The following is a 1,271-nucleotide window of genomic DNA, read 5'->3' as shown; positions in this document are numbered from 1 at the left end:
AGGACAGTAACTTTCTCTCTCTCATCACTCTCAAGTCAGAATCAGCTCATGGTTGGCTCCCAGTGCATTTTCAGAGCCTGTCATTGCTCAGCTTTCTTCCCAGGAGCTGCTCGTGGATTTGAACTGCCGGAGAGGTGCCACCTTTGAGTTAGCAGGACAATGCCCTGAGGACTACACCCCAGACCTCAGAGAGAGCAGACCACAACGAAAACCAATATACTAGCAACCCTCATCTAGAAACTGTGTTTGTAAGGACAGCAATTAAAAGAACAAACAAAAAACAATCTTCTACTTAATTTCAAGGTTTACATAACGTTTTTACACCCACACTCAAAGCCACAGTTGACTGTTTTGGGGGTATTTCGATTTCAAATTATCTGTCCTTTTGTTCATATAAGTTCAGTCATTCTTTTCAGACTGTGTATCTTAATTTCTGCTACAAAAGTAAATGGCTGAGTGAAGGAATGTGTGAAACACAATGTTTACTAATTTTGTATGCAAACCAATATAAAATTAATCTTTTTTAAAAAAGTAAATGGTTATGATATTGATAGTAAAATCAGATCAATGATCATTTCATCTAAAATCCCTTCATAGAAAGATTCCAGCCTCTCATCTCGGCCTGGCTAATGAAGGCACTTAGTCTTCAGTCTTCCTAACTCAGAAAGTACAGTTTTGTATGGCTCCTAGTTAGCGGAACCAAATCACACGTATATCCTTTAGACACAGAGAAGTTAATTCTCCTTTATGTGGAATTGCTAAGTCTTGAGAGGCTGTATATGAAATTAATTAAATCACATCTTGTTTTTTTGAGAATTGTGGTGGCATTTGTGATGATGCAGGTGCAAAACAAGGCTTTAAACCAAAAATTGAGTTGTAGCGCATTAACAAATGAATGGATAGAGAAGCTGTGGTATATTCACACAATTGAATGCTATGCTGCATTGAAAAACAAGGAACTCATGAAATATTATACAAAATGGGTGACCCTGGAGGACATTATGCTGAGTGAAATATCTCAGTCACCAATGGACAAATATTGCATAGGGCCACTGTTGAAAAATGGGACTGACATCGGGCGTGGGGGAGACTGAGAAAGATGGGATAAATAGTGTACACTGCATTGAAACAGATGAGGGAAAAAACTGTTTGAAAGGGATATGTGATTAGGTATTATTGTTATGATAGGAGTCCAGAACGAAGGCTGCATAGTGAGTGGACCTGGGGGGAGGGATAGTATAGCAATGAAATTTTTTTTTCTTTTACTGTTC

The sequence above is a fragment of the Elephantulus edwardii genome, unplaced genomic scaffold (assembly GCF_000299155.1).
Source record: "Elephantulus edwardii isolate Elephantulus edwardi_28Jun2011 unplaced genomic scaffold, EleEdw1.0 scaffold00025, whole genome shotgun sequence".
Classification (NCBI taxonomy): domain Eukaryota; kingdom Metazoa; phylum Chordata; class Mammalia; order Macroscelidea; family Macroscelididae; genus Elephantulus; species Elephantulus edwardii.
Note: the sequence above shows the minus strand (reverse complement) of the source record.